The 24,589-nt window shown below is 35.0% G+C and overlaps 1 protein-coding gene across 1 annotated transcript in view; it reads right to left on the reverse strand.

Moving 5' to 3' along the window:
- Positions 1-24,589, reverse strand: part of LOC150107289 (protein MAK16 homolog) — a 113,123-nt gene that overhangs the window by 69,564 nt on the left and 18,970 nt on the right. The gene's annotated exons all lie outside the window — the stretch shown is intronic.

Below are 24,589 nucleotides of genomic sequence, written 5' to 3' on the forward strand. Positions count from 1 at the left end.
CCCATAGAGCGAGAGCAATCTGTTCAAATGACAAGGCTCTTACTGCTGAACTGACTCACTTACGCCACACCTTCTTGGCCAACGGCAACAATCCACAAAAAATAAACAAAATACTAAACACTCTTAAGAAACCCCTCCCACCATCCACCAGAGAGAACTACAACAAAACAGTCACCATCCCTTACATTAATGGCACATCCGAAAAGATCTCAAGAATTCTCAATAAACATAATCTACGCACTACATTCAGACCATGTAGCAAATTAGCCACCCTCATCCGCTCACCCAAGGACAGCATTCCTCCTTTATCACATCCAGGAGTCTACCAAGTACCCTGCTCATGCAATCAAGCCTACTACGGTCAAACAGGAAGAACTGTTTGCATTTTGAATCCGCATCAGCGAACATAAACGATACTCCGGAATTATCATTATGGGAAGTCGGACCTAGCAGACCATGCTCTGGATACCCCTGCACACAGGATCAACTGGAAAAACACAAAAGTACTACACAGAAACCCATATAAATCAGAGAGATTGTTCTTAGAGGCGACAGAAGCCCTAAAACACACTCCAAATCTCAACAAATATGGCTGTATTAACTTGCCGAAGATCTGGGAGACAGTCATATTAAGAAAAAACTAGCACTTTTCTAGGACTCTAGTAATATATGATAGCGTTATTTTTTTTTTTTTTTTCAGATAGAGGGTACCAAAATCAGGACTCTAGTCTTTGTGTTGCTGCTACAATTTTGTTTAAGTATACCATATTGTTTTAGTCTCGCATATTGTGACAAACAGTGTTTTTGTGCTCTGAAGATGCTGGTTATAATACCAGCGAAATATCAGCATCAAGTTAATAAATTAATTATTTACTTAGTTTCTGTGTTCTATTATACCGTTAAAATAATAAACAACATGTTCGACGAACACATAAGTCTGTCCACACGTCTAATTTCTGGAGTATTCTTTAGCATTTATATTTGTGTGATGGAAGAGAGTGGCATCCTTCCTGCATATCCTATGGTGGATGTCCAAAGTGTGGTCAGCAATTCTAACCTGCCTGCTGGCCATAGCAGAATAATTTATGACTGCAAGGGAACTGGTAAACACATGGCAGGTCTTTGGTGGAGTGGATAAGGGATGCTTTAAAAAAAAAAAAAAGGTCTGTAAGTGGTTAAAAGATTATACATTTAGCATTTTAATTAGTTTTTCAGATGTGCCTTGGATACATGGAATGGTGATAGCTCTGGTGTAGTCTGTTCTGGAGAAGGGGGGGGGGTTAGGCTTTTAATATTTTTTGGATATGGTGGATATTGTATGCAAGGTTTTGTGAATTTTGCCAACTTCTGTGGAGAGGGTACTATTACCTGAACTAATTAATTTAGCTGTTATATACATTTTTGATAATTCTATACAACCGGGAAGGGGGAGGTGACTGTTTTTGAATGTATCTGCCACTCTGTGTGGATTTTCTGTAAACAGAAAATGTCAAGGATCCCTCAAGCTGTTATGTAATTAAAGTGTCTAGGAAAGGGAGACTGTTATTTTCTTTTTCTAATGTGAATGTGAACTGGATCCAGGGATGTTGATTTTTTATATTGAACGCATCCAGGCCATGCAGTCAAATGGAGAACACATCATCAACAAAGCATAGCCAAACAGTGGGTCTATATAGGGAAGAGTTTAGAGTTTTCTCTTCAAATGTTTCCACAAAGAAATTAGCTGGGGGGGGGGGAGCAGCAAGCTCAAGGCTGTCCCCTCTATATTTATATATTCTTATATTTCTGTCTTCTAAGCCACTTTTTATTGTATCAATCCACCTACATCTTGGTTTTCCTCTGAGTATTTTTTTCTTCCAGAGAAAGCTTGTTTTGATAATCTTTCTTCCCCCATTCTGTTTAAGTGACCATACCATAACTGCTGATTTACAACTCAAATACAGACTATGCATTCCTTGATATAATGTCAAATTTATTACTATTATAATGCAGAATGATGGTAATAAATGGGACATTATATCAAGCAATACAATATTTGAGTTGTAAATCAGCAGTTAGATATGAAAGCAGTACAGAAAGATGATTTAATGTCAAATCAGTTGTAAAACAAGGGTGCACGTTATCTCCACTTTACTCATCATCTATACAGATCACATTACCAAGAGAAGTGGTATTAAACCTGATATCAAAATTAGAGATGTTAATCTCAGTTATTTACTTCATGCAGAAATTTATAAATGAATCTAGTACAAGTCTTTAGGGTTGCTTAGCTAAACTGAATAACCGCTGCAATAAATTTGGTATGAAAATTAGCAATGAAAAAAACATAACTATGAAAATAGATAGGAACACTGAAAAAACATTTCAGTTATTTAGGCACAAATCTGAGTGAAGATGGCTAATTAAATATGAAAATACACAACAGGATTAGCAATACTGTATGGTATGAAGTGAAACGAATAAATTTATAGGGAATAAGAGAAATTAGTGAACACTAAACTAGATGTATACAAGACCACTGAAGCTGATTTTAACTTATGGATCTGGGACTAAGTTAGAAATAAAACATTTGATCCAGGATCAAACACAGGAGATCACAGATAGGAGAGTTCTAAGGAAGATAAGACAAGAAGAGAATATTAGGGAAAAAACTGACATTATTAATATTAAGGAATGTGTAAGAAGAGATAATTTCAGATGGTATGGTCACTTAAACAGAATGGATGAGGGAAGGCTAGTAAAATGTTCTTTGCCAAGATGGCAGGAAAAAACCTATAGGAAGACCAAGACATATGTGGACTGATAAATAAAAAGTGCCTTAGAAGATAAAAGCATAAGATCTGATGATACTGGAATCTTAACTGATAACACCTTAATTTGGAGGAAAATTATCAAATGAAATCAGTAATGAAGTATCCTTTCCATGCAGTACTATGATAACATCCAATATATCCTCAAAGGATGAATAGGATGTTAGTAATTGGCCAGGATTTAAACTTAATTATTCAAAAAAATGCATATGAATAATGTTATTTATTTATTTATTTTTTTTTTTTACATATCATAAAACCAAAAGTTAATTCTTTATTGCAGGAGTTGGCAACACAGCTCCCGCAGTGAATTTTTAGTGCGCCCTCAGAGAAATTATTGTAACCTGCTTTATTTGTACCTATTAAGATGAGAGACCACTGATCATAAGTAGTTTGAGTTGTTGACGTCATCTAGTTATCAAGATGCGACCGTTCTCACTACCCTTCACACCACTTCAAAACGTTGCTATTAGTGTTGCTTTTTAGCATGTGCGTTTGTTGAATTACTCCCACTATCAGTGCAAATATAAAATACTTTTATAACCATTTATAATGGAAAGCGTGAAAGGAAAAGAACATACTATTTTGATGATGACTGGGAGGAAGAGTATTGCATTATCAATCTTAATTGCAAATGAATTTGTTTATTATGCAATAATAGTGTGGCTATTTCTAAAAAAAAGTAATATATAAAGCCATTTCAAAACCATTCATGCCAATTTTAATTTTAACTATCCAGTGAAATCCGAAATAAGAAAAAAAAAAAGATATTATCTTTGAAATCATCCATTATTAAACAGCAAAGTTTTTTTTACTAAACTGTTGCAACAGTCAAATCTTTTAAAATTTTGCATTTGCTAACTAAGAAGAAAAAAACCATTTACAGATGGAGATTTCATTAAAGAAGCTATGTTAGAAGCTACAGATTCACTTTCTGTAGATTTAAAAAATAAAACCAAAATAGTTTCGGCGATTAATATGTTCCAGTTATCAGCAAAAACTGTATCTAGAAGAACTGAATCAATTGCAGTTTATTTAAAAACAGAATTAGCAAATGATATGGAAAAATGTGTTTTCTTTTCGCTACAGCTGGATGAATTGATAGACATAACAGATGCATCACAATTAACAATTTCAGTGAAAATGGTATTTAAAGATTTTTCTACAAAAGAAGAATTTCATAAAATTCTTCCATTGAAGGGGCACATTAGAAGAAAGGATATATTTTCCATTTTTAAAGATTTTGTACTATACAAAAAATTACCAATTCACAAATTAACTTCAATTACTACTGACGGTGCATGAGCAATGACTGGATTTACTGGCTTGTGCAAAGAGGACCCTTTATTTCCTAAATAATGTTAAAATTTGAAATCTCATTTTTTCTTAAAAACAACTAATCATAGAATCTCTAAGCCTGAAATGACAGAAAAAATACCTCTGTTCGCGAGCCTTCCGCAAGTTTCAAATTTTACATTGCAATATTCATATTAAAAAGGTTGCTGACCTCTGCTTTATTGCATTGAAGATTATTATTATTACGAGCAACTCCAGGGAGTCATTAGACTCATCGAGGGAGGCCCTAAACATCATGTCCACAACCATACGACATTCTCACAGTATCTATCATACCTTGCCTTGAACTTACTCACTGTCATAGCACCCACAACAGCAGCAGCGCTTCCCAAACTGTGGGCCGCAGCCCCCTTGGGGGCCGTGAAATAATGAAAACAAATTTAAAATGTTTTAAGACTAAGTAGATTTCTTTTATTTTAAAAGAAACGTATTTAACCTTTATTATTTCTTTTTTGTTATTTTTTATATTTTAATGGAAAAATTCACACATTGGTGTTGGCTCACAAACTTTGCTTCCTCTGTATTTCGGTGCTTAATGAAGATTAGTAAATATTGCTTATTGATATGTTTCATTTCAAAGCAGTGGTTAATTGTATTTACTTCGAATGCTATCCAGAGAAGCTCCAAATCTTCCTGTCCCTTTCATCACGTGTTCGTAATCAGGGACTGTTGATATTGACTTTATATACATATCAAAACTCATTTTATATTATCACTGTCATCCGAGCTAGTTTTCTGTTACCAATAAAAGTTTCGCATATACTTCACACATGAAAAAAAGCTTAAACAAGTTCATGTGGGGAGATAGTAACTCGCTTGCAGTGGTAAACTACACGTCCTCCCTAACAGCCACTATACTGCAGAGGCAATAAAATAAAGTACTTTTATTATGCCAGTGAATAAGGTATGAGGAGTCTGTGTAATATATTTCTCAACTTCTTCTTCTTCTGCAGCTTCTCCCACTTAAGTGGGGTCACTGTTGATAATGAGTCCCCTCCACACCTTCCTGTCTTGGGCTGTCACCACATTCAAGTTCTTCATCCTCAAGTCCTCTTCTACCAGCTCCCTCCATCTCTTCTTTGACCGCCCACGCTTCCACATCCATCTACATGACCCTTCTTCCCACATATTCGTCCTCCCTCCTCATCACATGACCAAACCATCTCAACGTTGCCTCCTGTATTTTCCCTCCTAATTTCGTAACTTTCACTGTTCCCCTGACATAGTCATTTCTCAGACGATCCTTTCTGGTGACACAGCACATCCACCTAAGCATTCTCATCTCTGCTACTTCCATCCTGCTGATGTCATTTTTCCTCAGGGCCACAGTTTCTATAGCATATGTCATAGTTGGCCTCACTAATGTCCTATAGATTTTGCTTTTCAGATTGATCGGCACCCTTTTATCGCATAACACTCAAGCTATCTCCCTCCAGTTCCTCCAAACCGCTTGTATCCTGCATCCCACTTCTTTCTCAGCTCCTCCATCTTCTTCCACTGTTGAACCTAAGTATCTAAAGTCTCTCACCGTCCTGATGACATTTCCTTCCAGCTCCAGATCTGGCTCCTATACGCTGCCCACTGTCCAACACATATACTCTGTCTTACTTCTGCTCAGTTTCATACCTCTCTCTTCCAGTACTTTTTTCCATCTTTCTAGTTTAGTTCCTGCTTCTTCTCTTGAATCTGCACACAGCAAGATGTCATCTGCATACAACATTGTCCAAGGCGCATCTACTTTTATTATGCCAGTGAATAAGGTATGAGGAGTCTGTGTAATATATTTCTCAACCAATAGTGCAATTAGAGACAATGCACTAATTAATGAATCACATGTCCCCTAATACTGTAACTATGCTGTATAGACTGAAACAAAACCATATGTTGCATGGGCAAACACAGTATCTAACTAAAAACTATTGTTATTAATTAGATGTGTGCGAGTTCGATTTCCCAAGGCAGCAATAAAATTCAACTGAATGTGTTAAAACTAAGTAATATATATATATATATATATATATATATATATATATATATATATATATATATATATATATAATGAATGTTATAGCAGTTTCACATATGGAATTCGGTTGAAGAGAGTTAGCATTTCAACTCAATTGTCAGCTATAGTTTTATCTTCCGGTTGCGCGATCTTTTGTTAATACCGCACCAATCATACGCACGTTTTAATATCTTGCCTTTGCTGTCTGTTAGACTTAATTATCTTAAAGGGAGAAAAGTCACAAAAGGGAAAAATGTTCCTGGTCCGGGGATATTCCCTTATTCAGGTAATATTCACTAATTTCATGTTATCAGTCTGTGGTGTGCCAGTATCGGTAAGTGGTGATATTATTTGATCTATTCTACGTTAAAAAATTTAACCCTGAGATGGATAAGTGGATGATAAAAAATTTTAAAAAATTCCGGCAAACAATCAGAAACAGACTCAAAAAAAAAAAAAAAAAAGGACAGTATTTCATATTTTACAAGAACAGTCCGCATCGTCTTCAGAACCAAACAGTTATGAGGCAAAAAATGTTATTACATTTTTTGCCTCATTTGATGCATTTGATTTTTGCAATATTCGCTGTGTATGTTTTGTATTGAATATAAATACAATAAATATTATAATAATATATCTCTCTATTACGATTTTTTTTCGAGGGGGCGTGAAATATTTTAATTTTTGCAAAGGGGGGCCCTGACATCCAGAAGTTTGGGAAGCACTGCACAACAGACTCTGGCAGCTTATTCCACTCATTTACCACTCTAAAAGTAAAGCACCCAGCTCTAACACCATTGCTAACCACATTCTTGCCCAGCTTCTATAGGTGTCACCTAGTTCTCCCACCACCAGTCCTGATCTCAAAAATATCCTCTGAATTAATCCTATAGAAACCCTTTAGCAATTTGAATGTCTCAATCATATCTCCCCATTTCCACCTATCAACTAATTTCTGCAACCCACAAATCTTCAACCTGTTCTCATAAGGTTCATTCCATAGACCTGCTATCATCTTGGTCACTCGCCTCTGGATCCTCTCCACTTCCTCCCCATCAAGAAGAAACCTAGGAGACCAAATCTGGGCACAGTAGTCGAGATGAGGTCTTATCAAGGCTCGGTACAGAGGAACAATAACTTGCTTGTCTTTGCTCGTCAAAGTATTTTTCAACAACCAAGTGAATTGATGAGTTGATTGAGCCACTTTTGCAATGTGCTGCCCCCTAAACTTAATCTCCCTATCCACCAAAACTCCCAAGTCTCTGGCCTCATCAATCTCCTGGAGTACAGTTCCACCAATGTGGTATACTGCTGCTAATATTTTCACCCCCAAAATGCATAACCTTACATTCTGTCACATTAAATTGACATCGATTCTCCTTAGCCCAGAACTCAAATCTATCCAAATCGTCCTGTAAGATTTCGACACATCTTCTGCATTCACTATTGCCCTACCCAACTTTGCATAATCAGTGAACAAATGAACTGTTCCTCTTAGATCCTTCCCTATATTGTTAATGAACAAATTAAACAACAGTGGTCCAAGAACAGAACCCTGCAGCACACTACTAGTCACAGGCCGTTTTTTGGACTCCACTCCTGAATAAACTACTATCTGATATCTCTCCATCAACCACCCACCTATCCAACTCACCAACACTATATCTATTCCCATATGTTGTAGTTTACGGATTAGTTTCCTGGCTAAGGCATTTGACAGGATTGGTATCTTGTCAAATGCCTTAGCCAGGTCCAGCAATATCACTGTAATCCCATTACCCTTATCCAGTTCAGCCATCACTGTGCTATAAAACTTGAGCAAGTTACTGAGGCATGATTTACCCTTCACAAAGCCATGCTGTCAACCATACAGTATCTCATTTTCATCAATCCATTCCTGTATTTTTCCCTTGACTACTTTCTCCAAGACCTTGACAAACAACGACTCCTGATATGCTGATCGGTCAGTAATTTGCAGCAGTCTTGGATCCTCCTTTATGCAGTGGAAATATTTCCCCCTCTTTTCACACCTTCGGGACTAAACCAGACCCAAAATTCAGATTAAACAACATGGTCAAGGGCACTGATAATTCTTTAGCTGCTTCGTGTAAGACCCGTGCAGGTATACCATCCAATCCCACAGATGTCTTCACATTAAGGTTCTGTAATCGACTATTCACCTCCACTTCATTCATCACAATTCCCATATAAAGTAATTTATACCTTAATTCCTTCATTTTTTCAATGTCACCACCTGGATGATATACACTTGCAAAGTGCTCGCTCAGTAATTCCACTACATCGACTGATTCAGTGACCTCCTTGCCATCGGCATTCCTTAAAATCATTCTGCTGTGTACAGTTTTTTTTTTTTTTGCTTGCAGCGTACTGAAAGAACTGTTTTGGGATTCTCTTTAGCTTGCATAGCTAGTTTCCTTTCATAATCCACTTTTGCTTTTTTTACCACACTCATTACAATTCTGTCCTGCGCTTTATACTGTTCGTGTGCCTGCAGCTCACTTCTTTAAATTCCCTCTACAGTTATTTCTTTTTTTGCAGCTCAAGCTTAACAGTGTTATTCATCCATTTAACCTCTACTTGTTTTACTATTCGGACCCTAGGTATACAATCAGCCATAACCTCCTGTAAATGCTCCTTGACCACTTCCCATGCTCTATCGACATCCAACCCTTGCAGTTGTACATGCCATGGCACTGATCCAAGCAATCTCCTAAGCTTGTCCTACTTGCCAGCATGGTAATTCCACATATACACTGTCTTAATCGAAAATTCCGCATCTTTAGCCACCTCCCAGGTCAAGACCTTATGATCACTCTCACCAATAGGTGGCAACATGGTCATATTCATTACAGTCAAATTCTCAGATGCTATTACCAGGTCAAGCACTCTCACACCCCTAGTATTTTCAATTACATGCTGTCTCAGATAGTTATCCCTTAATAATTGAATAAAATCCATTTCCTTCCTCACGTGTCCTCTCCTCCTTCCAATCAATGTTACCATAGTTGAAATCCCGCATAATAATTACCCTCCTTCCACTCATTTCATCAATTTGTTTATGCGTACTATCTCCACCATCTATTCAATCACCTGGTCTATAGCAGCACCCAACTGTATATTTTGTTCTGTCAGTCTCAATCTCACGCCAAATAGCCTGAAATGAGGTCTTTTCATTATCCTACAATACAACTTCAATTCTCCTTGGCTGCAGTTCATCAGCTATTATCAATAACACCCCCCCCATTTTATTCTCTCTCTGTCCCTCCTAAACACACACTATAACCTACACATTCTATCCCACTAACAATATCATCTTCCGTCAGTCATGTTTCACTAATGCCAATAACCTGTGGCCAGGAAGAGCCAACCAAGGCCAAAAATTCTTCCTTCTTGTTCCTTTCAATACATTTCATGTATACTAATACTCCTGGCATTAGTATACATGAAATGCAGTGATCCCTTAGTCCCACCCCTATATTGATACGTTATTCTAAATGACCCATTTCCATTTTTTGTCCTTAGTGCTGGCTCGGGTACATTATATACATTCTTACACTCAACTGTCTCACTGATGTCCGCATATCCACCCCCCCCCCGCCCTCCTTGGTAGTAAGATGCAGGAAAATACAGAATAAATGTTCGAAATTGTTTATTTACCATCAAGAATTTGATAATAGCTTCTACCCACGCAAGATTGTAAACCTAGTATAGATTAGTACCATTAGAAGGCCAAAGGCACATGTTATTATTTTTTTTAAATTTATTTTTTACATAATCCAGAAACCCTGCTCTGGAAACTAAACATCGAATGCTTTGAAGTTGTTTAAAAAAATGTCATTCTTCCAACAATTACTACATGCAATAAGCAGGGCAGTGGTCTCACACCAGACTAATTGGCCAGGATTTAAACTTAATTATTCAAACAAATGCATATGAATGACATAAGTCCTTATTTTTTTATACACATTATAAAACCAAAAGATTAAAGTTTTTTAAATTTATTTTTTTACATAATCCAGAAACCCTGCTCTGGAAACCAAACATTGAGTGTTTTGAAGTAGTTTAAAAAAATTTCATTCTTCCAACAATTACTGCATGTAATAAGTAGGGCAGTGGTTTCACACCAGACAACAAAATTTATCACCTAAAAACAATCACAGACATCCGTGCCCTTGGCAGAATTCCAACCCACAGCCTGTAGTTTGCAAAGTATGGATGTTAACCATTGGGTTAACCAGGACAGTTAAAAATTAGTAATTGGCCAGTATTTAAACTTAATTATTCAAAGAAATGCATATGAATGACATTAGTAATAATTTATTTTTTTTACAGATTATAAAACCAAAAGTTTAATTCTTTATTTCATTGAAGATTTTGAACAAGACACGCAAAAACAGAGAATAAATGTTTGAAATTATGTTTATTTACCATCAACAAAGGCACGTCATGTTGATAGTGATATGAGCATGAATGTAAAGAATTTATATTCAACTGGCACAATTCATATGATGCAATCCAGCCTGCATTCACTGGTAAGGAGAATGCTAATGAAAAATAGCCAGGATGGATGAGCAGAGTGAAAAGGGTGGAAACCTTGAACTTTATGGATTGAGATTTTCCATAAAATGAATAATAAATGAAAGTTTTATTAAGAAGTGCATTTTATATCATCTGTTAAAGGTAACTGATGTGCTGCTATTTTTAAAGTAGTTATTATATGATTCTTTTTTTTTTGGTCTAATTAAGGAAAGCAAAGTAACTTGATATTTTCTATCCTTAATATCTCGAAAAAAGAAACTATTTTAATATATATATGTTGGCATTTTATGTTATGTAAAAACATTTAACGGCTCTAATTAGCTTCCTAACAGAGACCTAACAGTTTTTTAAAAGCAGGTTCTGTAATGGATCAGAGTGTGATGACATTCTTGGTTATTTAAACTATTAATAAATAATAGTTTAAATAATCAAGAATATCGTCACACTCTGATCCATTTTGAGCTGCTCACTTGCCAAATCAATTAACTCCATAAAACAAAAAGTGGAGAAAAGTGATAAAATAGTATACATTGTTTTTTAAAATTCCTTTTAAAATATAAATTCGAATAAACATCGTAGAATGTATTATTGCAGATGTAGCTTTTATCTAATGACATATAAAATGTATAAGATAGAATATCCTTGGAGTAATTGTTATTATTATTACAATTTTTGCATGACTAAGGGAGTTAATTGATTTGGCAAGTGAAAAAAAGTAATAACATCAAATTCAGTCTTCAAATTATTTTTTTATTACAGATTTTTCACTAAAATGAATAATAACTGTTCTGTTACTGTTACAATTCTTATTATTAGTTTGTTTAAATTGATTCATCAGCAACATAAATGATGTCTTCTTCGTCAGCTGTATTTGAGGTCCCGTCATGTCGATTTGTTCTTAAGTTTTTATAATAATCATGTTTAATAGGAGGAATGAATTTCAACAGGTCCATCATATCTAACCTCTTGTCACAGTTCTACCTGTAGGATATAACAAAGGCTGGTCTACATTTTTCAGACCTAGTGGTCTACCTGCTACAGATTTTCATATATTAATGGCATGAAATTCTGAATCTTCATTAAAGTCATATTTGAATTGTATGATGTGGGGTTTCAACCTTTCTAATTTTATCCAGTGCATTTTAAGCCAATTTACTAGTAACCCTGTAACTGTTACTTTTCTGTTAATGATAGAATTTTCTAAAGGATTTGTTGAGAAAAAATCTTGATGAGTCATTTGAACCACATTAAATGGTTCTTTACTGGTTTACCAATCATCTGGTGAAAAAATGTTTTGAATTTTATTTGCATGTGAAATGGCAAAATTTGAATCATTAGGCAAATAACTATGTCCACTTACCAAAAATTTCATTTCAATTGACTCAGCTTATTTCTGTACTTTGAACCAATTTCAATAAACTTAAGACAGTTTTGATATTTCTATTTTGTCTGGTACACAAATCCGAATAGGTTATTTTTTCATAATTTTTAGCATAAGTCTTTATATACTTTATTAGGCATGATGAAATTTCCTGAGACCCGCGAGATCCTTCAGTTTCTGGCCAAATGAACATGTGGCTTATATTTATATAATATATTATATAATTATAATATATTACTTATATTAAAGTTTTGCCATCCGAATTCCCCCACTATCCGAAGACTGAATGTTTATTTGCAAAGAATCACAAGTTTTGCATGTATCTTTAGATGGTTGCTTGAAATGTAAATTAAATTTAGTGGAGAATACCTTGTAGTAATATTTTTCTTTCAACGGTACTATATCTTCATCTTCACATTGCGCGATGTACAGTTCGTACATTTTCTTAATATTTATAACATTTTCTTAATTTCAACTGAAAGAAAGTGTGTTACAGAGAAATAATTATTATTGCTATTGGATGAACAGTTATGACTGATATGATTGTTAATTTTAAAAAAAGTTTTAATAGTTTGAACAAAATTCAGTTTCCTAATATCTTATTTATTAGTAGTGGACTACAATCAACAAATAACCATATATTAATTTTGTTCGCTAATCTCGGAGAAGAACAAGCTGGATTCAGGCCAAATAGAGGCTGTCAAGATCAGATTTTCACTTTACGACAAATAGTTGAGAAATCATGGGAATATATTTGAGTTCTGTAGATGTGGAAAAGGCATATGACAAGGTGCAAAGAGAGAAGCTTTTCAAACAACAGCTGTATGGTGTCAATGGGACATTATATCAAGCAATACTCTTTATGTGAGTTGTAAGTCAGCAGTTAGAAGTGAAGGAAGTACAGGAAGATGGTTTAATGTTAAATCTGGTATCAGACAAGGATGTACATTATCCCCTCTGTTATTCACTATCTACATGGAATCGCATTATGAAGGAGAGTGGTATTAAACCCGATATCAAAATTGAAATCGTTAATCCCAAGTCTTTACTTTATACAGATGATGTAATACTCCTAAATAAATCCAGAACAAGTGTGCAAGATTCTCTATCAAATGCACTGTGAATGGAGAACGTATAAAACAAGTAAAACATTTCAGCTACTTAGGCACGATTTAGATGGTAAATAAAATCTGGAAAGAAACAACAGAATCAATAAAGCTGGTAGGAAGTGAACTGTATAAATTTCTATGGAATAAGAGAGAAATTATTCAATACTAAATTAGCTGTATACAAGACTGTTCAAACTTATGGATCTGAGAGCTGGGTTAGAAATAAAACACTTGAGTGAAGACTAGAGACCGCAGATATGAGAGTCCTGAGAAAGATTGCGGGCATGGAGAGATAGTATGAATGGCAATATCATATTATAAATGAGGATATTAGGAAAGAACTTGAGATTATTAGCATCCAGTGATAATCTCAGGTGGTATGGTCACTTAAACAGAATGGGAGAGGAAAGATTAGAAAAAAAAGTGCTCTCTGCCATAACTGCTGATATCTGACCAATAAATATAAAATGTTATATCCAGGCAATGCCAATCAAGGAATAGAAGGAGTAGCCATAGTATTCCACACTAAATACGAGGCTAATTTTCTTGTTTGGCAGGAAATTTCAAGTAGAATGATGTGGGCAAATATCAGAATGGGGAACTGGACAATGAGACTTATTTGTGGCTATGGTCCCACAGAAGATTCTGCTAAGTAGAAGTGGAGGAATTTTTTGAGGCTTTGGAGAAAGCAACTGACACAATGAAAAAGGAAATGTTTGTCCTTGTTGGGGATCTAAATAGCAGAGCAGGAAATGATTGTCAGACATACAAAAATATTTTATGAAAATATGGAGAAAAGAGCAAAGCTAATAATAATAGCAAATATCTGTTGGATTTCTGCTCAGGGCGTGGACTGATTATTACTAACACCATGTTCCAACGTAAAAATGTGCACAAATTCACATGGAGAGAAGAGGCAAGGAATAAGAAAAGTCTCATTGACTATGTTATTGTTGATAGTGATGTTTTCTCCCTGGTGCAGGACACCAGAGTGTACAGAGGATTTGAAATTGGAAGTGATCACTATTTAGTCTTGAGCAGGATAAAATTGAATTTCATATTGAAAAGAATAACACGTAAGAAAGTTTTAAAGGGCTGCTTAAGGGTCAAAGCTGTATAACTGAGAGGAGACCTCCACATAGCCTATAAAGGAATGTAGAGAACCGACCAGGGCTTCTGACCTAATGTCCAATCCTCACCTTCTCATGGTGAATTTGCCTGGATACTGAACGAACAAGAATGGGCTGGCAATTTGGGATTTAGCCGACCAAATTGTATTCTTATTGGCTTAAACCAATATAGAAAATTATAGTACAACATGACAAAATTTCATGCTGGCCGGGGCATCGCCTGGTTAAACAAGGCCCCCGTTGTTTTCGCCAGGGAACCAGGGCGAACAGCGAAAAGTCAGCTACTGGAAAAAATCCTAAAACACACCCCAAATCAACACCCCCAGACTTAAAGATTAGTACTATCAACATAAGAAGCCTGAATAGCAAAGAAATGGAGCTAGCTGAAGAATGAGATAAGTACCAGATAGACATAATAGGGATGACTGAAACAAAAAAGACAAAAACTGGTGAGATCTTTCTGAGCAATAAATACAAAATGTTATATTCAGGAAATGACAATCAAGGTAAAGAAGGGGTAGCCATAGTATTCAACACAAAATACGAGGCAAATCTTCTTGAATGGCAGACAGTCTCAAGTAGAGTGATGTCGGCAAATATCAGAATGGGGAATTGAGCAATGAGACTTATTTGTGCCTGTGGCCCCACAGAAGGTTCTACTAAGGTAGAAGTGGAGGAATTTTTTGATGCTTTAGAAAAAGCAACTCACACAATGAAAAAGGAGAAATTGGTCCTTGTTGGGGATCAAAATAGCATAGTTGGAAATGATTGTTCACATACAAAAATATTTTGGGAAAATTTGGAGAAAAGAGCAAAGCTAATAATAATGGCAAATACCTGTTGGATTTCTGCTCAGGACATGGACTGTTTATTACTAACACCATGTTCCAACATAAAAATGTGCACAAATTCACATGGAGAGAAGCAAGGAACAAGAAAAGTCTCATTGAATATGTTATTACTGATAGTGATGTTTTCCTAGTGGTGCAAGACACCAGAGTGTACAGAGGATCTGAAATTGGAAGCCACTATTTAGTATTGAGCAGGATAAAATTAAATTTCATATTGAAAAGAATAACATGTATGAAAGTTTTAAAGAGAATAAAAGTTGAGCAGCTCTCAGATGTGAACTGTAGACTAAAATACACAAAGATTATTGAAGAAAAAATGAAAGAGATTGAGAACAGGAACTAAACCTTGGAGATTAGGTGGCAAGCCTTGAAGAAAACCCTGATTGTTTCAGCCAGAGAGGCATGTAGTGAGATTGTTAGCAAGGATAGAAAAATCAGAACTCCATGGTGGACACAGGAAGTTAAAGAGGAAGTGAAGAAAAAGAAGAAAGCATATTAAAAGTTTCTGGCAAATAAGTCACTTTGAGCTCTTAGAGAATACAGAGACAAATGTAAGAAAGCTAAACACTGTGTAAAACTTGCTAAACAAAAGTCATGGGAAGACTTTGGCAAGAACATAGGAAATAAATATCAAGAATGTGGTAAGATATTCTGGAGGTTGTTGAAGAAGATTAGAAATGGAAGAAAGAGTGCTGTAAAAAGAGTTAGAGATGATAAAGGTGACATGAAAACAGGAGAAAAAGATATCCTTGAAGTATGGAGTAATTACTTTGAAAAATTGCTAAATGAAACAAGCAGTGAGAGCACAGTGGTAAAAAACACTCAACAGGCATACAGTCAGGAATACGTATCCATACTTGAAGTAGAAAAAGCCATCAAAGGCTTGAAATGTGGAAAGGCTGCAGGAGTAGATGATATTCGACCAGAAATGCTGAAGTATGGTGGTATAAAAGTCTTACAGTGGCTGCACTGCATAGTTCAGAAAGCCTGGACAGATGGACGAATTCCCAATGATTGGAGTAGAGCTCCAATAGTACCCATATATAAAAAGGGAAATAAAACTGAATGTGAGAATTACAGAGGTATTTCCCTCCTACTGAGCGTTCCTGGCAAGATCTATGCCAGTATACATGAGAAACGGTTGAGAAGAATTGTGGAAGAAACGCTTGGTGAAGAACAAGCTGAATTCAGGCCAAATAGAGGCTGTCAGGATCAGATCTTCACTTTACGACAAATAGTTGAGAAAGCGTGGGAATATAACAAAGATCTGTATTTAAGTTTTGTCGATCTGGAAAAGGCACACGATAAGGTGCCAAGACAGAAGCTATTCAATACGTTATATGGTGTCAATGGGGCATTATATCAAGCAACACTTAGTCTTTATTTGAGTTGTAAGTCAGCAGTTAGAATTGAAGGAAGTACAGGAAGATGGTTTAATGTTAAATCTGGTGTGAGACAGGGATGTACATTATCCCCTCTGTTATTCATTATCTATATGGATCACATTATGAAGGAAAGTGGTATTAAACATGATATCAAAATTGGAGATGTTAAGGTCAGTTCTTTGCTTTATGGGGACGATGTTATACTTCTAAATAAATCCCTGACTAAACAGAATAACTGTTGTGATAGATATGGTATGAAGGTCAGCATTAAAAAGACAAATACAATGAAAAAAGGTAGAATTGTTGAAAATGTCAACTGTGTTGTGAATTGGGAACCTGTGGATGATCATTTCAGCTACTTAGGCATTATTTTTACTGAAGATGGTAAATTAAATATGGAAATAGACAATAGAATCAACAAAGATGGTTTGGTAGGAAGTCAATTGAATAAATTCATATGGAATGAGAGAGAAATTAGTCGGAACACTAAATAAGCTATATACAAAACAGTGTTCAAACCAGTTTTAACTTATGGATCTGAGAATTGGGTCAGAATTAAAATACTTGACCAAAGACTAGAGACCGCAGATATGAGAGTCCTGAGAAAGATTAGAGGCATGAACAGATGGCATCAATGACAATATCATATTAAAAAACGAGGATATTAGGAAAGAACTTGACCTTGTCAGCATCGAGGAATGCGTTAGCAGAGCTAATCTCAGGTGGTATGGTCACTTAAACAGAATGGGTGAGGAAAGATTAGCAAAACAAGTATTCTCTGCCAGGTTGGCAGGAAAACGACCCAGAGGAAGACCAACATATAGGTGGATTGAAATGGTACAAAGTGCCTTAGACGACAGAAATATAAGATCTGATAATGTTGGAGTCTTGACAAGTAACAGACTGATTTGGAGGAAAATTGTAGATAGGAAGTTAGTAATGATGTGAATTTTTCATGTAGTACTATCATATCATGTACACCCCTTGAGGGTACATGTCAGGAATTTGATGATGATGAAAGTTTTAAAGTGAATAAAAGTTGAGCAGCTCTCAGATGTGAACTGTAGACTAAAATACACAAATATGACTAAAGAAAAAAAATGAAAGAGTTTGAGAACTGGAATATACCTTGGATATTCAATGGCAAGCCATGAAGAAAACACCGATTGATTCAGCCAGAGAGGAATGTGGTGAGGTTGTCTGTAAGGACAGAAAATTCAGGACTCCATGGTGGACACAGGAATTTAAAGAGTCAGTGAAATTAAAGAATAAAGCACATCAAAAGTTCCTGGGAAATAAGTCAACTTGTGCTCTTAATGAATACAGAGACAAATGTAAGAAAACTAAACACTGTGTAAAACTAGCCAAACAAAAGTAATTTGAGGACTTCGGTAAGAAAATAGAAAATAAATATCAAGAAGGTGGCAAGATATTCCAGATGTTGTAGAAGCAGCTCAGAAATGGAGGAAAGAGTAATGTAAAAGGAATTTCAAATGGTAGAGGTGACATGAAAACAGGAGAAAAAGATGTCCTTGCAGTATAGAGTAATTACTTCGAAAAATTGCTAAATGAAACAAGCAGTGATGACAGCACAATGTTAAAAAACACTGACCAAGCATGGAGTCAGGAATACATAGCCATGCTTGAAGTAGAAACAGCAACCAAAAGCATGAAACGTGAAAGGCAGCAGGAGTAGATGATATTCGACCAAAAATGCTGAAGTATGGAGGTATAAAAGTCTTACAGTGGCTGCACTGCATATTTCCGAAGCCCTGGACAGAGGGAAGAATTCCAGATGATGTAGAGCTCTCATAGTACCTATATATAAAAAGGGAAATAATACTGAATGTGAGAATTACAGAGATATTTCTCTACTGAGTGTTCCTGGTAAGATATATGCAAGTATACTTGAGAAACTATTGAGAAGGATTGTGAAAGAGAAGCTTGGTGATGAACATGCTGAATTCAGGCCAAATAGAGGCTGTCAGGATCAGATTTTCACTTTATGACAGATAGTTGAGAAATCATGGGAGTATAACAATGATCTGTTTGAGTTTTGTAGATCTTGAAAAGGCATATGACAAGGCGCCAAGAGAGAATCTATTTTAAAACGCTACAGTTATATGGTCTCAATGGGACATTATGTCATGCAATACTTAAGTGTTTATGTGAGTTGTAAGTCAGCAGCTAGAACTGAAGTACAGGAAATGGTTTAATGTTAAGTCATTAAACCATTTGTACATTCTTGTCTGGTATCAGACAAGAATGTACATTATCCCCTCTGTTATTCATTATTTATATGGATTACATTATGAAGGAAAGTCGCATTAAAACTAATATTAAAATTGGAGATGTTAATCTAAGCTCTTTGCTTTATGTGGATGATGTTATACTTCTAAATATAACTGCTACAAGCCTGCAAGATTCCCTGACTAAATTGAATAACTGTTGTAATAGATATGGTATAAAGATCAGAAATAAAAAGACAAAGACAATGAATACAGGCAAAAACGTTGAAAATAGCAACTGCATTGTGAATGGAGAACCTATAGAACAAGTAAAACATTTCAGCTACTTAGGCACGATGTTCAGTGAAGATGGTAAATTAAATATGGAAATAGACAACAGAATCAACAAAGCTGGTATGGTAGGAAGTCAACTGAATAAATTTATATGCAATAAGAGAGAAATTAGCCAAAACACTAAATTAGCTGTATACAAGAGAGTATTCAAGCCAATTTAACTTATGGATCTGAGAGCTGGGTCTGAAGTAAAACACTCGACCATAGACTGCAGATATGAGAGCCCTGAGAAAGATTAGGGGTTTGAACAGATGGCATCAATGGTAATTGTGTGAATGTTGGAACATTGTGTTAGTAATAACCAACCCATGTCCTGAGAAGAAATCCAACAGGTATTTGCCATTATTATTAGCTTTGCTCTTTTCTCCATATATTCATAAAACATTTTTGTATGTCTGAACAATCATTTCCTACTCTGCTAATTAGATCCCCACAAGGACCGATTTTTCTTTTTTCATTGTGTCAGTTGCTTTCTCTAAAGTCTCAAAAAATTCCTGTACTTCTACATTAATAGAACTTTCTGTGGAATTATAGGCACAAATAAGTCTCCAAATTGTCCAGTTCCCCATTCTGATATTTGCCCATATCACTGTACTTGATACTGCCTGCCATTCAAGAAGATTATCCTCATATTTAGTGTTGAATACTATAGCTATAGCAATCCCTGATTGTTATTGCCTGAATATAACATTCTGTATTTATTTTTCAGAAAGATCTCACCTGTTTTTGTCTCCTTTGTTTCAGTCACACTTATTATGTCGATCTGGTGGTTATTCTGCTAATTCCATTTCTTTTCCATTGATGGTTCTTATGTTGATAGTACCAATCTTGGAATGTGCTAATGTTGAGTTGGGATGTATTCCGGGATTTATTCCAGTTGTTTACTTTGCACAGTTTGCCCTGGTTCTCTAATGAAAAACAACAGGGGGCCTGTTGTTGGGATTTGAGTCATATGCCCTACATAGAAGAGAACTACCATTCCAGAACATTCAAAGAAGCTGCTACAGTCGCCTGTTCAACAGGTAACTTAACAATTAACAGGTAACTTAACAATTTCCTAATCCTACCAGATATATGGAAAACTCTCATCAGATCATTTAACCAAAAAGAAATCAACTTTCATGAAAATTACAATAAATATCTCAACAAATAAAACGCTGTACTTGCGGCATGCATATTGTATCACGCACAGTGATAACTTTATATAAATTTTAGAATTGTCGGTTAGTTTCCTAGTTTTTGTTACTTTCCATTGCATACCAGCGTATCCCTGAAAATGCTGACAGATATTAGTCAGTGAAACATGTCGGATATTAAACAATTATTTGCTTGACTAACATACCGAATTAAGTCTTTAATTTATTAACAGGGGGCCTTGTTTAACTGGGTGATGCCTCAGCTGGCATGAAATTTTGTCATGTTGTACCATCATTTTAAATTGTGGTTTAAACCAATAAGTATACAATTTGGTCGGCTAAATACAAATTGCCAGCCCATCCTCGTTCATTCAGTATCCAGGTAGATACATAACATGGTGCACCCCGAGAAGGTGAGGATTGGACATTAGGTCAGAAGCCCTGGTCGGTTGTCTGCATTCCTTTAAAAGCTCTGTCTAGAGATCTCTCAGTTATACAGCTTTGATCCTTAAACACCCCTGTAAATTATATTTGACAAAAAATTATATTGTTCTTTAATCCTATATCCAAGTATAAGCAAAATAGTTTGCTTGTATAAACTATCCTCATAAATAGGCTACTTTGTATATAAAGACTTCACATCTTGTATATGGAAAATATATGACTTTTGCATTAATTCAACTTGGTGCCTTCCTGTGTATGCCTACCAATGATGAGATTTCAACAAAGATCGAAACTGACTAGGGTAGTAGCTCCTCCCATAATGTTTTTGCATTATGGGATATTGAGGCAACTGATGGGTAGTCATCATCCTCTTTATACAAGTAGCTTAGTTCATCTGTATAAAGGTTTAAACAAAGAAGGGGACAATAGGAAATTAGGTAAGATGCCTCAGTTGGTACTCTGCATTCCTTAAAAGGGAACATGAAGATCTGCTACCAGTTATCCAACTTTCACCCCTTCACACCAGTTGTGTCAATCATTTTTCCTTTTCCCTTAAAGCTGACTTATGCTGATTAATGTTTATCACTTGTGTCCTCTTCCCTTTGTGAACAGAGGTGACCAATTATAAAGTTAACTGACTTCTGAAGTATTTTGGATTTTAATTGTACTGACTGTATATATTTAGTTTTTTAAGATTTCAGGTAAGTGTTATTAATTTATGCTAACAGTGTTTTGGCATTTAAACATTAATTCTCCATTTCCATTTTTATTGTTTTATATACTTTTGAAGTTATTCTGTATTCTTTATGTGTAGTTCCTTCCAATCATTGTTCAGTTCAGTATGATTTCCTGCCATTTCCTTTGTCATTTCTCTCAATTTCCTTTCTTTCCTTTCCTGTAATTTTTTCCTCATAACTTCCTTTGTTATTTTACTGTATTTCTCTCATTTTATTCCCACATTTCTTCTATTCTGTTTCCTTTTCTAAATTAACCACAGGAAATCTTGCATCATAACAAACTATTTCATTGGTCCCTAGTTTATTTACAAACATCTGTTGTAATATACTTACAGAGTAAAGACTTAAGTAAATAAGAGTATTTGTTTACTTTCTTCTATCAAGTCCATACGGTGGTATTATATAAAGGTTCAAAGTTTTTCCTATTAACATAAGGATATAGACCCAGAAACTGGCCTCATAGCTTTTGTTGCATAATTCCAAACAACCAACAAAGCACATAAGAAAACTACACATCTAAAATAATGAACAGAGTCAATCACACCACATGCCACTGAAAAATCAACTCAAAATTCATGGTTTACAAATACTGGATATTAGTTTAGTGTATAATGCTGTAAGGGATAACCACACATCCCTTACCACCTCACATTTATTTCACGTTTTCATGTATTATTCAAGTTCAAATTGTGCCTCTTAAATGATTTCAAGATGTGATAAACCTCATTCTACAAGAAAACTAAGAACGATATTAAAGCCTCGTGATAAACTGAAAATAATTAAGAAATTACAATGGGGTGTAAGTAGGAGTCCACTAATGAGAAAATATAACATAGGATCTGGAAGTTTTTGGTATTGAGACCACTAATATAAATAAGAAGTTTAATAAAAATAAACAATTAAAACCTGATAAGTTTCATATGTCATAAGACTTACATCATCAGGGGTACTGATACCTAAAAGTTTTACACAACAAAAGCCTATTAACAATTAATTGCACATATTAAATGTTTTTGATAACTTCACAACTGTAACATATAATCAAAAAAAATTCTTAATACATAAAAGTTACTGCTAATCCTCAATTCTCAAGAGAGTACTGCATCAACTTGATTTGATCATCATGTTACAACAGATGCAAAATCATAAAAAAAATATTAAACAATATGTTTTCAAACAATTATTTCAGACATGCTTTGGTAAGAAATGGATCAGTAATACATAATGCAGTACTTTATGTGACACGACTTTTTTTTTTAGATGAACATGCTTTTTAAACAAGAATGTACTTGATGCAAATGTTTTACTTGAACATTTTTAAATATATAACCTTTTTTGATTATATACATTTTATAAGCATATTTCAGCAATTACACTCCCTCTTATAAGAATTCTTGAAATTATTATAAATTTGAAAAGCAGCAGTATCCAAGTTACTCTTCCAGACGTTTATTGTATAAGATTGAAATGAAGTTACTGTTAATGTAAAGAATCCCAATATTTGTTATTTATTTTGTAACGGTATATATTAGAACACAGAAACTAAGTAAATAATTAATTTATTAACTTATTGCTGATATTTCGCTGGTGTTATAACCAGCATCTTCAGAGCACAAAAATACAGTTTGTCACAATATGCGAGACTATAACAACATGGTGTAATCAACGGACTAGTTAAACAAAATTGTAGCAGCAACACAAAGACTAGAGTCCTTTTTTTGATTTTTGGCACCCTCTATCTGAAAAAAAAAAAAAAAAAAAAAGGCTGTATTAACTTGCCTAAGATCTGGGAGACAGTCATCTTAAGAAAAAACTAGTTTTTTTTTTTCAGATAGAGGGCACCAAAAATCAGGAGTCTAGTCTTTGTGTTGCTGCTACAATTTTGTTTAACTAGTCTGTTGATTACACCAGTGCTTCCCAAACTTCTAGATGTCAGGGCCCCCCCTATGCAAAAATTGAAATATTTCACGGCCCCCTCGAAAAAAAATCATAATAGAGAGATATATTATTATAATATTTATTGTATTTATATTCAATACAAAACATACACAGCGAATATCGCAAAAATCAAATGCATGTATTACATTTTTTGCCTCTTACCGTTTGGTTCTGAAGACGATGCGGGCTGTTCTGATAAAATATGAAATACTGTCCTTTTTTTTTTCCTTTTTAGTCTATTTCTGCTTCTTCTGATTGTTTGCAGGAATTTTTTTATATTTTTTTTTTATCAGCCACTTCTCCATCTCAGGGTTAAATTTTTTAACGTAAAATAGATCAAATAATATCACCACTTACCGATACTGGCACAACACAGACTGATAACATGAAATTAGTGAATATTACCTGAATAAGGGAATCCCTGAACCAGGAACATTTTTCTCTTTTGTGACTTTTCTCCCTTTACGGTAATTAAGCCTAACTCGAAACAGACAGCAAAGGCAGGTTATTAAAACGTGCATATGATTGGTGCGGTATTAACAAAAGATCGCGCAACCGAAAGATAAAAGCATAGCTGACAATTGAGTTGAAATGTTAACTCTCTTCAACCGAATTCCATATGTGAAACTGCCATAACATTCATTATATATATATATATATATTACTTAGTTTTAGCACTTTTACGAATTTTAACACGTTCGGTTGAATTTTATTGCTGCCTTGGGAAATTGAACTCGCACACATCTAATTAATAACAATAGTTTTTAGTTTGCCCATGCAACATATGGTTTTGTTTCAGTCTATATATACAGAATAGTTTCTGTATGAGGGGACATGTGATTCATTAATTAGTGTGTTTTTATCCCAGTTGTCTCTAATTGCACTATTTGTTGAGAAATATATTACACAGACTTCTCATACCTTATTCACTGGCATAATAAAAGTACTTGTTTTTATTGCCTCTGCGGGAGGGCATGTTGTTTACCACTGCAAGCGAGTTACTATCTCCCCACATGAACTTGTTTAAGCTTTTTTTCATGTGTGAAGTATATGCGAAACTTTTATTGGCAACAGAAAACTAGCTCGGATGACAGTGATAATATAAAATGAGTTTTGATATGTATATAAAGTCAATATCAAAAGTCCCTGATTACAAACACGTGAT

This window comes from Typopeltis vanoorti, chromosome 4 (assembly GCF_054136105.1).
Source record: "Typopeltis vanoorti isolate ZY-2024b chromosome 4, IOZ_Tvanoo_1.0, whole genome shotgun sequence".
NCBI classification, from domain to species: domain Eukaryota; kingdom Metazoa; phylum Arthropoda; class Arachnida; order Uropygi; family Thelyphonidae; genus Typopeltis; species Typopeltis vanoorti.